At 35.6% G+C, this 16,440-nt stretch overlaps 1 protein-coding gene across 1 annotated transcript in view; it reads left to right on the forward strand.

Moving 5' to 3' along the window:
• Window positions 1–16,440, forward strand: part of LOC135197829 (U3 small nucleolar RNA-associated protein 6 homolog) — a 277,323-nt gene that overhangs the window by 85,566 nt on the left and 175,317 nt on the right. The gene's annotated exons all lie outside the window — the stretch shown is intronic.

The following is a 16,440-nucleotide window of genomic DNA, read 5'->3' on the forward strand; positions in this document are numbered from 1 at the left end:
TTATTACTGGCTAACATTAATCAGAAATTGTAGTTTTCATCCTTTATTTTATTGCTAAAATTTTTCATAGATTGTTAAGAAATCTTTTTTAAAAGTTTGCATCTGTATCACAGTAAACAGAATAACCATGATGGGCCATTTCATGTATTTGAAGTTGGCCCAGGCACAACAGACCCTCTCAAAAAATGGCATTCAGTTGGGTAGTACTGCATAACTTAGTGTGGATTACATGTGACTTTCAGTCTTGTGAAATCCTTAGACATTTCCTGCTACTTACAATTATTATCTTCCTCACCTTATGTTTGGTTATTCTTTTTGATGCTGATAAGTGGTACAACAAACTGGCAGGCTGTTAGTATTTTTGTAAATTAGTTCATTGCAAATTTAAACATTGCTTAATAGCTTGAGGCTAGGTTGACATCAGGTAAGCTTACTTCTTCATAATATTTCACTACTTCGATTTTCTTTTAATTTGAATTTTTCTTTGGGATTATCGAATCAGTTTTTGTTAGGGTAGTTTGTGAATCAACATGCTGTTTTTGTGTGTGGTTATATGTTGTTGTTACCCTTTTTCACTGTAATGATGTAAGGACATTGAAGTTTTTGTTTATTTATTGTGCCATAACAGGCTAGATTTTGGTTATCGGAGCCATAAGGTGGCGATAATGGAGTTATGGTGCCATAATACAGTGGACCCCCCCGTATTCGCGTTCTCCGGATTCACGGACTCACACATTCGCGGATTTCTCTCGGGAACGTTTCCCCGCATTATTCGCGGAAAATTCGCGCATTCGCGGTATTTTTCTATGAGAAATATCCACAAATTCCTGGTTTTTGTGATCAATTTCATCATAAAATGCACTTTTTGTGATAAAACTATTAAAAAAACCAAGTATGAAAATTTTTAGTGGTTTTTCTTAAGTTTTAACTAACAAAATAGGCTGTTTTTAGCGCTTTTATAGGGGTTCCAAACATTCGCAGATTCTAACTATTCACGGGGGGTCTGGTACGCATCCCCCGCGAATACGGGGGGAACACTGTATACCTAACTCAGGTGCTATTAACAGGTTATCGGTGCCATTAACCAAGAAATGGCACCATAAATCACTGATTTTCGATTAATGGCAGTTTATATTTATTAGTACCCCTCTGAGAATGGAACCCACATCGATAACCGGCGACTGTCTGTACACAGTCTCTCTCTCTCTCGCTCTCTCTCTCTCTCTTAGATGAGAGAATTTTTATGGTCCATTTTGTATATGTTACCGAGAGTCCAACTCTTGGTGCAGATTCTCAGGAAAAAAAAAAAAGACCAAGAGACTCGACCTACTGTTTCACTCAAAACTAAACTTTATTTTTATGACAAACAAAATGAGATTAAAATGAAATGAAGGGAATAATTATAAGACATAAGACTCTCAATTGAATCATCCCCTCCTAAAGGCACTATGCCATTAAGTCTATTAAACAAATCCACATAATACAAGTCCAAGAAAACAAAGTCAGTAACATTGTCAAAGTTCCCTGTATACTGTGACCTCGCACTGATACCTCTAGAGACAGAAATTTTTTTTTAAATATGCACAAGGATTGATGGTTAAGGAATTTTCCCATATTACTCCCAAAACAAAATTTAAAGGATAAAAATGCAGCAAAAATATAAAGGACCTAACCAATGTACATACACAAGGAACAATAGAAAAGATCACTGCAAAACAAAGTTCAAATGGGCTTTGGAAATAATATTTTACCCGCTCACCTTACTGGCAATCGGCAGGAGTCCGAACCTGGGACCTCCTCCTCTGGGCAATCAGTGTCTCTTAAGAATAATGATAATTGTTTCAAAAACCAAAATCTATCTTTCACTCGTTCTGCCCATCGAACCAACTTATGTACACACATCCTGCACAGAGAACGGCCATAATCAACTTCTGTCGCAAGAAATTTCTTTGACATTTCTCGGGGTCAGTTCAAGAAGAAACAAAACCAGCAAGATGTCATCAACGTGTGTATTTCTTTGTCTCCATGCAAGCATGCTCCAAGAGCTGATTTTGCAAGCACTGACAAATGTCTTTATAAGCCCTGACACCTTCGATCTCCTTCTGCTCACAAGATCCTCGGATGGAAGAATAATTTACAGTACTAATTTTCAAGTAATATTAAGTTTAATGAGATTAAACAATAACAATAAAAAAAAGTTTTCTCTCTCTCTCTCTCTCTCTCTCTCTCTCTCTCACTTATGTTTATTTGTTTTGTAGTATAAATAAATGCTTTAACTAATAACCAGTTTTCAGATATTAATAAGATTAATAAAAGAAATAGCAATTCCCTTCCCAGTCTTTTTATCCACTTCAAGAAATGAGTAATGACATATCTCTCTCTCTCTCTCTCTCTCTCGCTCTTCTCCTCTCTCTTCGGTCAGTCTCTCTCTCCTCTCATCTCTCTCGCTCTCTTCTTATTCTTTCTCTTCTCTTCATTATTATTTTCTATGTCTGAAATAATTCATAGTTTCACTCATGCTGGCCAGATATGTATGATGTTGCCAAATCAATGCTCTCTCTCTCTCTCTCTCTCTCTCTCTCTCTCTCTCTCTCTCTCTCTCTCTCTCTCTCTCTCTCCATTATTATTCTCTATGAAATAATTCATAATTTCACTCATAATGGCCAGATATATGATGTTGCTGATTCAATGTTTCTCTCTCTCTCTCTCTCTCTCTCTCTCTCTCTCTCTCTCTCTCTCTCTCTCTCTCTCTGAAATAATTCTTAATTTCACTCTTGATGGTCAGATATATATGATGTTACCGATTCAATGCTCTCTCTCTCTCTCTCTCTCTCTCTCCTCTGCTATTGGCTGTACTTAATATTTTCAATGGTAAAATGTTCAAGATGACTGTGAAATGATATTAATAATATAATAATCTCTGAGATTAATTCAGTAATAGGATAGCAATTTAAAGTATATTTGAAGTAGGATGTTATTTAAGGTATACATTTCGTATTTTAACTTTGAAGAAGGGCTGTTATAAATGTTTTTAGAGGAGGTTCTAAGTATTTGCGGGTTTTAACTATTTATGGGGGTGTGTGTCTGGTACACATCTCTTGTGAATACTGCGGTCCACTGTAGTATGTATGCTACCCAGACTTTGCCTCAAAGCTATATGTAAACATATGTATGTTACCCGTCCACAAGGGGTTAAGGAATATGACAAGGCGTCTGCCTTGTCCCCTTGGCAAGGCTTACAGTCTCAGCCTTCTTCTTTCTCTTCTGAGACAGTGCATATACATGTTTCTCTTGTAACTTTGCAATGAGAAAGAAGGCAGAAGGAAGGACATAGAAAGAACGCTTGTACAGGCGTTCTCCTACTGCTGCCAGTACTTGAAAGAAGAGTTGTCTGTCGAGTCTCTGGACTTGATACGACATAGCCAAGACCCAGTAGTAGGTATCCTTCAGGAAAAGTACCTGCTTTATTCCGGATCACAGCCGCCTTCCATAGAACTTTTGCCTCTCCTGTGTTCTCCTTTCAGGAACAGCCAATTTGGCTAAAAGCTATTCTTCTTTACTATCCTGTTGTCGCCATAGGAGCCTCCCTTTGGGACAACTTCACCTTCGCTTATTTTCCCCACGACATGTGTCTGTTATCAGATGCACCAGCTGAGTAATTTGCACATAACTGTAGGACCGTTGTCTTCATCTTCAGGTGTGTGACCAAAATGATAAGTTCTTCCTCATGAATATCCTGTTGTGCAATGCTATCTTGTTTTCATTCCAGATACGGAGGCAGAGTTGATGGGGGTGTGCAATCGATTTTATGCCTATCAGGAGTACCTACCTTGAAGGGCAGTTGATTTGCTATATGACATCGCGCTTCCCTCCAGGGTCCCACGCTATGGTGGTCCCTTCTACCCCTGATCTGCAGTGAATGGTGGTCGAATACTTTGACATCTGTAGAGAAGCAGATGGTACAGCACCTCAGCCTTTTGAGTTAAGGTTGCTATGCCTACAGGAATAACACAGCAGCCTTACGCTTCCTGTCAAGTGGTGATGTCACATTCAGAATGCTCAGTGACGTCATAAACATGGCGCCTGCCATGATGTCACAGCTGCGGCCTGCACAGAGATGTGCTTCCATTCTTGCTTCTTCAATGTACAAGAGTACTTTACAACTATGCTTTCTGATTTGGTTACATGCATGTTTTTGAGAGAAATTGCAAGCGTTAGAAGAAATAACAAACATACTAGTGGAAAAGATGCACGTCTTTCCTTCTTCTCCTTCCGCTTAGGCGTCAACACAAGCTTCGGTGACATTGACGTCAGTGCGTTCGCCAATCAATCATTGGAGAATAGGGACCTCGTGGCTGATCCTCGTGCCAAGAAAAGAATAGTTTCTTCTCCATCCTCGAGCCAGGATTGTCAAATTCCTACCATAAGAAAGCACAAGAAGTAGTTTTAAATGTCAAACAAGTGACTGATGGAAACTTGGTCTAGTGCGGCTATAAAGAGTTGGAGAATGCTCGAATTCGGGACTTTGTGACTGATCTTTGTGCCAAGAGGAGAAGAATAATTTCTTCCTCATCTTTGAGCCGGAACTGTCACATCCTCGTAAAAAGTAACAATGCCACAGCATTTTGGGTCTCTTTGTTGTGGCCGCAATAGTACCTTCAACAACCTCGTGCTTTCTATCAAGTGTGATGATGTCATAGCCAAACAGCTTTCAAAACGGTGGCGGTCGTGATGTCATGACAGCCTACTGCTGCCAGCCTCTTGTCTTCGGTGATGACAATATAGTTATGCTTTCTTTTCAGTAGCTCGTACTTATAGAGGAATTTGAAAGTTTTAGAAGGGAAAGTGAAAAGACATGCGAGATGGGAGGCGTGAATCATCGTCGTCATCGTGCTTTTGATTTTTCTCGTAGGATAAGCCGCAGCAATGCTGCGCGTGCCCTAGTTAAATTTTGAAAAAAGGTATTCTAACAGATCCCCGTGCCAAGTGGAGAAGAATTGTTTCTTCTTCGTCTTCGAGTCGGAGACTGTCACATCCCTCCAAAGAAGAAAGCTCAAGTATTAGGTAGTAGCTCAGTTTACTCTAGAAGGTTGACGTTTAGGTTGTCAATGGTTCAGTCATAGGTTGTGAGAACAGTGATGGCCGTAGAGCTATGACGGACGTAAGAACCAGGATGGCTGTAAGAACTATGACAGCCATAAGAACTATGATGGCTGTAAAAATTATGACAACTATGAGAACTATGAAGGCCATGAGAATTATAACGACCGTAAGAACTATGATGGCTGTGAGTACTATGATATCCAGAAGGACTATGGCAGCTGTAAGGACTATTACTGCCATAAGAAGGCGTTCGTAAGAACTATGGTGATGGGTTCCCATGAGAACGAGAACAGTTGTACTATCTAGTCTATAGTTGTACAACGCATGCAGTGCTTAACGTCCATAAGGTCCATGCAATAGTTAATGAGATGTGCTAAGCTCTCATGTATGTTCGAAGAGCACTGAAGTGGCATCAGCCACATTCACCTGCTGGCCACCAACTTTTGCGCCCATCACAACCAGTCAATGGATTTACCCAGTAATCACATACAGTCTGCATTGTGGGAATTAACAGACTCTGGGTTGACCCAAGTCTTCAAACCATTACAGGTAAGAAGAATTCCGTTGTTTTTTTTTGGTTTTTTTGTGTACAATCGGGTTTGTTCCTATGAGAATATTGACCAAACACTTCTACTCTTAGGCAAGTAGCTGTAGTTAGCTGTAGTTAGTCAATAGGTTACTGTGAAGTACTGGGGAACCATTCCTCTCAATGATAACTCACGAAACACGTTTCAGTTTCTGATCGCACAAAGCAGTTTTTGTTGGGAGTAGAATTGGTTTCTATATCTGTAAACTAAGATTCAGACCTACTCATTGAGTTGGGTACTGGAGTATAAACCATGAAGAAAACTTCAAGTCGAAAGAAGGAGGTGGAACTTCTTTCTTTCACCATTTTAGGTAGCTAAGCCTAAGTAGTACAGCTAATCCAGTCATACCTTTTAGCCTAACAAGTGGTTAGATTCATAGCCTACCCCAGCTAGTCTGAATCTGCCTATACTATCTTAGTTTAATCTGAGTGGTAGTTCTTAGCTTAGCCTAACCGAATGGCCGAACTAACAAGTCGACCGGACATGTACCAAATTAGCCTAGCAAATGGTTGATGTCTAAGCTTTTGAACCTGCATTTACTACCTTAGTTTAGTCTGAGTGGTATGGTTCTTAGTTAGCCTGGGTTAACTACTAGAGTACATTCACATCAACCGTGCATTTGATGTCTAAGCCTGTCCCTTACGACGCTCCTGATTGGCTGTTGATAGGCCAATCACAGGGCTGGAAACTCTCAGTCTCTTGAGAGTTCACATAGGCAGGATCTACGTTCCACCTCTCCAGATGGATACGGCTTTTAGGAAAGTTGGACCATACATCCTGCCTATGTGAATTCTCTTGAGAGACTGAGAGTTTCCTTTTGTTCACTTTACCCTAAACTAAGTGGTTGAGTTTTTAGAATAGGCTAGTCTATCCTAGTCTAGACTAGCTAGCATAATTCTATTGTTATCAACTTAGCCTAGCTTAAGTGGTGGAGGAATTAGCCTAATCTGTTTACTTACGACTTATCAAATTACCATCTTAGCCTGACCTAAGTGATGCAGGTCTCAGCCTAGCCTAGCCTAGCCTAACCAAGCCAGTTTGAACCTGGTCTGCCAACTTAACCTAAACTAACCAGTTCAAACTTGACCATACCTACTTAGCATAGTCTAAGTGGTTGGTTGCTAGACTAACCTAGCACCTTCAAACGAGTCTCTTCCATCCTGACCTAGTTTCTAAGTATTGAAGACGTGAAGATCTTAACCTAGCCTTGTAGGGTTGGAGCTTCAGTTTACCGAAGCGGGTCATTAAACTTCATGAGTTCTAGAAAAGGAAGGTTGGGAATTTCCCATTCTTCAAGAGTTTGAGATTGGGTTAAGTTAGGTTGTGTACAATTCTGAGCTGCGTTGTTCAAGAATAGCACTGTGGTGGTTTCTATCAGCATAGGGTTTCTCCTTCAGGAAGTAATGTATTGAACATATGTCAGTACAATGTAATAGATCACTGCATAGGATGTGTTGCGGTAGGAAAGTAACATTCCTTTGGCAGAGTGAGCCCTGCCCTGTTTAACAGGGTTGGCAGAGTGAGCCCTGCTCTATTTAACAAGGTAATTCCTTGGACAGTAGGATAATTAGGGTGTGTCCGAGTAGAATATATTATCATTGGACATTCCTTTGGGTTTTCCTATGATATCATCCGTATACTTAATTTCTTCGAGCAAGCCTAGGATTCCATTCAAGATGCGGGAAACAACCTGGAGGTTATGCAGGCCCTCCATTCTACCTGTTCCATCATATCCTGAACAGAGGAATGGGTTCCAGTAGTTGAGGAGGACCCAAAATGAGTGACAGATAAGGTTCATCTTAGCACAACCTTCTTTACCAGGTTCATGAGGAGAAGAGGTACCACCAATAGGTAGAATTGATATCTTGGGTCTGGATTTTGTCCAATATCTCTTTCAAACTAACAGTTCTAAAATTTTGTGGGCAGAGCATCATCTCAGATGTAAGACGACTTACATCTGTGGAACAGATGATTCATCCTGTCTAGACCTTGGTGTGCTATTGTACCAGAATACTGCTTCAATAGGACTAATTCCTCCCCTCTCTGCAATAGCCTTGATCGTCCTATGGTGCCTTCCATCTATTCCATTTCCTCCCAGTTGATAGGCGTAGCCAGCAACCTATTCTTAAGAGCCTGACGAATTTGTTCTCCAGATTTCCTGGAAAAAGAATTTGAACTAATTCGTAAGCAACTTTTGTCTTTAAGGTATCCTGACCATATAATTGAGAAAGCAATTCACAAAGCAAACATAATTTTCCACCGACCCCCTCAAGACAAGACCAGAGACACACCCAACAATAAATTAAAAATTCCACACCTGGACAGGATTAAGACGGTGACCCAGACCCTCAGAAAATCTAACCCTTTTTCATTTACTTACCCAGATACCTTAGCCAAATCCCTGATTAACGTCCAACAAAAGGCATCCCCCAAGGACACTTGCGTTTACGAAATCCCATGCCTGGATTGTGATCAGTCTTACATCAGATTTACAGGAAAATCACTTCCCCAGAGATTAATACAGCACAAACGGTCTGTTAGGTAAGGACAACAGAACTCAGCTATTTTCAACCATATAAATAAACATAACCATAGTATCAACTGGAATTTGTCACATAATTTATAGCAGCAACTGCCGGTACAAGAGTCAAATGATAGAATCGGCCTTGATAAAAGAGAGGCAGGTCAAACGATAGAATCGGTCTTGATAAAAGAGAGGCAGGTCAAATGATAGAATCGGCCTTGATAAAAGAGAGGCAGGTAATGAATATCTCAAAGGGAGCATGGGACTCAGATGTTATCGACCAGGTTTTCATTCAACCGACGGTTACGAAGATTAAAGGAAGATTATCAGCGGGAGTGACCTAAATTGGCTTACCTGTGGATGGACCTCTTGGTATAAATACCACCTTATCTGTAACTTTTCTCATTCATCTACCTGAAGAGGGAGACAGCAGTCTTTGAAATATAGTATTTCTCTATATATATTTTGGTGTTTTTATGGGCTCCTTTTATTATGTATATATATATATATATATATATATATATATATATATATATATATATATATATATATATATATACAGGCGGCCCGCGGTTAACGGCGCAATCACTCAACGGCGAATCGGTTTTACGGCGGTCGTCAAAAATATTCATTAAAAAAATAAGGCATTTTAAAGGTATCTTTACGGCACAAATTTCAGTTAACAGCGCCGTTGTCTAACGAGTCCATACATTTGTAGAAATGCCGTTCAGACCATAAAGGTTATGCAAATTATATTAACAAATTTTATGGAGAGTTATTACGTAGGTATTAGGGTAAAATATATGCGCCTGACGCTGTTCTATGCCGAAAATATCGAGTTACATAAGTGCAAATTTAGCTATGGATGTGTCAATTCATAAATATTCATGCTTTTGTTTAAAATGTGTATGAAAATGTATTACGTGAAAGGCATTTTTATTTCTGTACAGAAATATGATACAAAGGCAGCTTTTGAAACTGCCCTTCACATTATCAAATACGATATTTTTTCATGTTCTTTCTTGTAAGCCGCCGCCTGCCGCTCTTCCGAAAATATCGATGTAAAAAAAGTGCAAATTAGCGATCGATGTGTCGATTTTATAAATGTTTATGCTTTTATGTTTAAAATGTGTATGAAAATGTATTACGAATAGGGTATTTTTATTTCTGTGCAGAAATATAATAAATAGGCAGCTTTTGAAACTCCCCTTCAAGTTATCAACTTCGTTGTTTTTTTTTCAAGTTCGTTCTTATATGCCGCCGTCATCCGCTCTTCCGAAAATATTGAGTTACATAAGTGCAAATTTAGCTATGGATGTGTCGATTCATAAATGTTCATGCTTTTGTTTAAAACGTGTATGAAAATGTATTACGTGAAAGGCATTTTTATTTCTGTACAGAAATATGATACAAAGGCAGCTTTTGAAACTGCCCTTCACGTTATCAAATACGATATTTTTTCATGTTCTTTCTTGTAAGCCACCGCCTGCCGCTCTTCCGAAAATATCGATGTAAAAAAAAGAAGTGCAAATTAGCAATCGATGTGTCGATTTTATAAATGTTTATTCTTTTATGTTTAAAATGCGTATGAAAATGTATTACGAATAGGGTATTTTTATTTCTGTGCAGAAATATGATAAACAGGCGGCTTTTGAAACTCCCCTTCAAGTTATCAACTACGTTTTTTTTTTTTCAAGTTCGTTCTTGTATGCCGCCGTCTGCCGCTCTACCGAAAATATCGAGATAAAAAGAGTGCAAATTTAGCGATCGATGTGTCGATTTTTCAAATGTTTATGCTTTTATGTTTAAAATGTTTATGAAAATATATTACGTAAAGTTAATTTCATTTTTGTACAGAAATAAGATACAAATTAAGGCAGCCTTTGTAACTACGCTCCACGTTGTCAGGGGATGGTTTTTCATGTTCGTTCTTGTCCGCCGTTTCCGAAAAATGCATTGTGTTACAGTATTTTATTAATTATGCATCTTTTCCATAAATCCTTTAAAAAGTTATACATTATTTCACTGTATCCAAGAATATTGTATGTATTCTCATATTATTGTATTTTAAAATACTACGGCAAACTTAAGCCCGTATTCCGCGGAGCGGACAATGTTGTGGTTTGAAATCAGCTGATGAATACGAGTTTGTTTCTCCATAACGCAATTCTGAGCGAATGCTCTTGCTTCTAGTTAGCATAAACGAATATCTATATACTTGACTTATATGAGACAACGTTATTTTTCCTTATACAGCGTGTTTTTAGGTGGAAATATTTATTGAATATATCTCGTTGTGAATGTGAACTACTATTTTTTTCGTTAACAGATTACGTTGGCGGCATGTTTATTGCGTAAAAAATTACGTGATTCCGTTCGCAATAATCCTTTATATCATCGTAATACGAACTTTACGTTATTTATCTTATATCGGCGTGAAACCAACAGTAAAATGTGTTCTTTCAAGCACAGTAGTTTTGATTAAATATTTTATCCCAATTTTATCTACAGTTGTGTGTGATGGCAGACGTTTACTGCAGTTTTATCCTTGTTGCCGATGTACGATAATAGTCATTAGCAGCTTGAACAGTTTTCTCAGCTTCAGTTATAACTAGGTTTAAATTTAACGGTATATTTCCCGGTTGATCTTTAGTCTATATTGATCTCTGATCTATTGTGAATAAAGTTATTACATTAAGATATCTCAGTTCTATTCTATACATAATGCCATTTATAACAAATACGGCAATGTTGCACTGTAGTACGATGATCGAAATACAAGCCAAACAGATGTTATCCAGTTCGGTACTTCGGTTGTACTTAGAAAAAAAAAAAAAAGTCGTTTCTCGTTCGGTTGTTCATGGCTGTACACGTTCATGCAACGAGTATAACGTTAAAACCACACATCATTCTCTTTTGCTGTTATTGAACTTATGTAACTAGAAGATGGATAAAGTTAGGCCATTGTAATTTGATCTCTCATAAAATCGGACTATCGTAAGACTAATGATCATAACCTGAACACTACAGCTACCTGTACACTGTATAAACTTTATTATATCTTTACATACTCTAGACACCCACATGTACTGTACAGTAAATTCTATAGTACTATACTGCATAAATATAATTTTACTTATTGCGCCGTTGTGGGATTACGGCGCCTTTGACTGGTCTAGAGTTTCGAAAGAAGGTGTGCGGCGGCCGTAGGCTTAAAATCGCTCAACGTCGAAAATCGCTTGGCGTCGGTGGCCAGGAACGGAACCCCTGCCGCTAACCGAGGGCCGCCTGTATATATATATATATATATATATATATATATATATATATATATATATATACATACATACATACATACATACATATATAAGTGTGGATAACTTGATCACGAAGTATATAAAACGTGATGCTATGTATAAATAAAGGTTTTTTGCCACAAAGGAAAAAAATGAAAAAGCGAGATAGCCAAGTACTTTCGGTTCTGTTCGGACCCTTTACTGAGGTAAACTGATTTTACTGAGAACAACATAGTCAAAAGAAAGCTTAATATACAAACTGACACTACTAGATTAGCAAGCAATAAGGGCGATTTTCACTCTACAGAAGGGAGGAGCCGTCTGAGGGAAGCCACACCTTGAAGGATACACGCAGTAAACAAGTGATTTTCCCAGAAAACAGTACAATTTGAAAAAACACGGGAGCATATACAATTTAATATCATGAATTTTTACACAAATTTTCCCCAAAAATTATTATTAATGAAAAGACGAAAGAAAATATAATATATATCGAGCAAGAGAAAGAGGGAGAGAAAATATCAAACCAGAGAGAGAAAGAGAGAGAGAGAGAGAGAGAGAGAGAGAGAGAGAGAGAGAGAGAGAGAGAGAGAATAATAACTATATACATGTGGGACTAATTTATTAGTTGTTCATTTATTTTAAGGTCCTTCTTAAACATCTTACAAATATATGGGTCCAAATGGTACATTCCCAGACTAAGATTTAGGTTGTTTTTATTAGTTATTTGTATAATTGCCGATTCCAGTAAATTTTTTGAAACATAATCATTAGATCTAGCAATTACCAAGGTATCACCCCAATTAATATAATGAGATTTTTCACTCAGATGGATAATCAGTGCATTTGAAGTCTGGGCTGTTCTAACTGAATACTTATGCTGCTTAATCCGTACACGTAAATTTTTACTTGACTGACCAACGTAAAACGATGGGCAATCCTTACAAGGAATTTTGTAAATGATGTTGTTATTTGTTACGGGACTATTCTTAATTAGCATATCTTTAATGGTATTGTTATAAGAGATCACTACATTAATATTAAATGATTTAAATATTGATTTTATGGTTTCAAATCCACGAAAATAAGGTAAGCTAAAATTTAAATTTTTTCTTCTATGTTCCTACGCACTTTGCATATCACGAGTCCACAATATCTGGACCAAGATACATAAAAAAGATAGGAAACGATCTCTGCTACCCACCTCATTTAATTGATTTATGTTATCAAAAAGCTCACAAAAAGTTTTATAATGTTGCTATTAATGAAAAAGAAATGCCCAAAAATGTACTTAGCTTACCTTATTTTCGTGGATTTGAAACCATAAAATCAATATTTAAATCATTTAATGTTAATGTAGTGTTCTCTTATAACAATACCATTAAAGATATGCTAATTAAGAATAGTCCCATAACAAATAACAACATAATTTACAAAATTCCTTGTAAGGATTGCCCATCGTTTTACGTTGGTCAGTCTAGTAAAAATTTATGTGTTCGGATTAAGCAGCATATGTATTCAGTTAGAACAGCCCAGACTTCAAATGCACTGTTTATCCATCTGAGTGAAAAATATCATTGTATTAATTGGGGTGATACCTCGGTAATTACTAGATCTAATGATTATGTTTCAAGAAATTTACTGGAATCAGCAATTATACAAATCACTAATAAAAACAACCTAAATCTTAGTCTGGGAATGTACCATTTGGACCCATATATTTGTAAGATGTTTATGAAGGACCTCAAAATAAATGAACAACTAATAAATTAGTCCCACATGTATATAGTTATTATTTTCTCTCTCTCTCTCTCTCTCTCTCTCTCTCTCCTCTCTCTCTCTCTCTCTCTCTGGTTCGATATTCTCTCTCCCTCTTTCTCTTGCTCGATATATATATATTTATACTTTCTTTCATCTTTTCATTAATAATAATTTTTGTTGGGAAAATTTGTGTAAAAATTCATGATATTAAATTGTATCTGCTCCCGTGTTTTTCAAAATGCACTGTTTTCTGGAAGAATCACTCGTTTACTGCGGGTATCCTTCAAGATGTGGCTTGCCTCTGGCGACTCCTCCTTTCTGTAGAGTGAAAATCGCCCTTATGGCTAATCTGGTATTGTCAGTTTGTATATTAAGCCTTCTTTTGACTGTGTTGTTCTTTGTAAAATCAGTTTGCCTCAGTAAAGGGTCCGAATAGGACTGAAAATACTTGGCTATCTCGCTTTTTTCATTTTTTCCTTCGTGGCAAAAAACCTTTATATATATAATATATATATAATATATATATATATACCATATATATATATATATATATATATATAAATATATATATATCATATTATATATATTATATTTTATTATTTATATTATATTATATAATTTTATATAATTATATATATATATATATATTATGTATATATATATTTTAATATATTTTATATATATATATATATATATATTTATATATCTAGATAATATCTATATATATATATATCTATATATATATATATATATATATATATATATTTTATATATATATATATATATATATATATCTTATATACATATATATATATATCTATATATATATATATATATATATATATATATATATATATATATATTATAATATATCTATATATATATTTTATATTATAATATATATAATATAGATATAGATATATATAGATATATATTTTATTATATATATATTACTATAATAATTATTATATATTATATTATGTATATATAATATATCATATATATATACATATATATATATTATATATATATATTATAATATTATAAATAATATTATATAATATATATAATAATTATTATATACACAAATCTTATATATAGTATATATAATATATACTATATATATTAATATTATATATACATATATATAATATATATATAAAATACAACAGGCAGTCCGCGGGTTACGACGGGGGTTCCGTTCTTAAGATGCGTCGTAACCCGAAAATGGTCGTAAGCCGGAACGACGTTCTTGAAAACATGTCCACAGGGAAAATTTCACTAATTTGCAATTTTTCTTAGGGCCGTATCTCTAAAATTATCACTAATTTACTTTTTCATGTGCAACACTGTGTATTCACAAATTACTGTATATTTTCATTAAAATACAAGAGAGAGAGAGAGGAGGAGAGAGAGAGATAGAGAGAGAGAGAGGGAGAGAGATGAGAAGAGAGAGAGAAGAGAGAGAGATTACATAAAAACATAAAACCATTAAATTCGTTGACCATTGTATGGCATTGTTAAGCTCCGAGTGTCACTGGAGTTATGAGATAGGGAAATTGATACAGAAAAAGACGAAGAGAAGAATTTTCTTTTGAAATTAGTTATCGTATTATTACTACTTCTATTATTATTATTATTATTATTATTATTATTATTATTATTATTTGAAAATATAATAAACACGTGCATCTACCATATAAAATTCTCTCATCTCAGTGAGAAAAAGGAATTATCCTTACAAGTGAAATGGAAAGGTCATTTTCATCTCTTTAAAATACAACCATTATGAATTTTGTAATTAAAGTTTTATTATTATTATTATATTATTATTATTATTATTATTATTATTAAATAACTGAAATTATCAATAAACGTTTTACATACTAGTACCATAAAAATTCTTTCATCTCGGTAAAAGAGAGAGAGATAGAGAGAGTGTTTATCTCTCTCTGTTCTCTCAAAAAATACTTATAACGCTTCCAGCGAAAGAGAGGGAGGGAGTTACCACTATGACACATTATTATCTTGTGTGGCAAAAGAGATAGAGAGAGAGAGAGAGAGAGTTAACCTTAATTAAAAGTGACATGGATAGATTAGTACGTATTGTATTTCTTTAAAATACTATCACATATGAATTTTGTAATTATACAGTTATTATTATTATTATTATTTGAAAGTATTAAAAACAAATAGTACAAGTACATAAAAAATCTCGAGTCTCAGTAAATGAGAGAGAGAGAGAGAGAGAGAGAGAGGGGGGGGGGGGGGGGGGGGGAAATCTCATGAACACGTGATTGCAACACTGCAGCTCTTCCCCCTCATGGCTGTCACAGAACTTGATATATCTGACAGTTTTAGTACCTGGATCTTGAGAAAAGGTTACTGGAAGTTACTTGAAGAAGACTGGGATTTCCTTCATTCTTCCATAATTTTTTAAATATAAGCTAAAATCTTACTAATTCACTATGGTATTTTCTTTAATGAATTGATATTATTGCTGTATACATTAATATTAATATTTGAAAATAGTAAATCATTTATTTATCATACAAAAAAACATACATCTTTGTAGTAGAGAGGAGAGAGAGAGAGCGAGAGAGAGAGAGAGAGGAGAGAGAGAAGAGAGAGAGAGAGAGAGAGAGAGAGAGAGAGAGAGAGAGAGAGAGAGAGAGACTATGGTTTTTATATCCAAGTCTAAGCAGAGTATAAATTAGGTGAAATAATGTTTCAATGATATTTTGCCGTTTTGTATTAAAGGATATATATACTGTTTGAGAATGCATTCCTTATCCTTGACTATGGTTACCATACAGTTTAATAGCGTAAATTAATTTATGCGCCCTCCGCTCAGAAACTAGTTCTGCGTATGAGGTATCGTTAAAAGGCATAAAAAACTGTTGTAACCTTGCAATTTGCATTGTAATCTAACCAGAAACTTAGTTTTGTTAATTATATATACTGGAAACAAGCAATGATTTTTTCATTATTTGCGCTTTTGGACTGTTATAAACAACGCATCCCAAGCTAGTGTATTCATTCGCTCGGAAACTAGTTCCGCATATGAGGCGTCACTAAAAAAATTTAAAAAATACGACATAAAAAGTGTCGAAAATCATCATAACCTCAAAATTTTTGTTGTAATCTAACCAAAAACTTATTTTTATTA

This window comes from Macrobrachium nipponense, chromosome 21 (genome assembly GCF_015104395.2).
Source record: "Macrobrachium nipponense isolate FS-2020 chromosome 21, ASM1510439v2, whole genome shotgun sequence".
Taxonomy (NCBI): domain Eukaryota; kingdom Metazoa; phylum Arthropoda; class Malacostraca; order Decapoda; family Palaemonidae; genus Macrobrachium; species Macrobrachium nipponense.